The following is a 601-nucleotide window of genomic DNA, read 5'->3' on the forward strand; positions in this document are numbered from 1 at the left end:
GGTGATCTGCCTGCCTTAGCTTCCCAAAGTGCTAGGATTACAGGCGTGAGCCACTGCACTCAGCCGCTAATTTTTTTATTTTTATTTTTTGTAAAGGCAATCTATGTTGCCCAGGCTAGTCTCGAACTCCTGGCCTCAAGTGATCCTCCAGCCTTCGCCTCCCAAAGTTCCGGACAACCTGTGCACACCACCATATGCCCTACTCAGACACTGCACTTCTGACTACTGCCTTTCAATTCACAAGTCAGAGACCAAGAAAGAGGCAGACACCCTTAAACACAGAGAAAAGCAGAGAAACACAGACACTAAGAAATGGGAGGTAGGGGGCCGGGCGCTGTGGCTCACGCTTGTAATCCCAGCACTTTGGGAGGCCGAGGCGGGCAGATCACGAGGTCAGGAGATCGAGACCACGGTGAAACCCTGTCTCTACTAAAAATACAAAAAATTAGCCGGGCGTGGTGGCAGGCGCCTGTAGTCCCAGCTACTCGGAGAGGCTGAGGCAGGAGAATGGCGTGAACCCAGGAGGAGGAGCTTGCAGTGAGCTGAGATCGTGCCACTGCACTCCAGCCTGGGTGACAGAGCGAGACTCCGTCTCAAAAAA

The sequence above is a fragment of the Hylobates moloch genome, unplaced genomic scaffold, assembly GCF_009828535.3.
Source record: "Hylobates moloch isolate HMO894 unplaced genomic scaffold, HMol_V3 SCAFFOLD_13, whole genome shotgun sequence".
Taxonomy (NCBI): Eukaryota; Metazoa; Chordata; class Mammalia; order Primates; family Hylobatidae; genus Hylobates; species Hylobates moloch.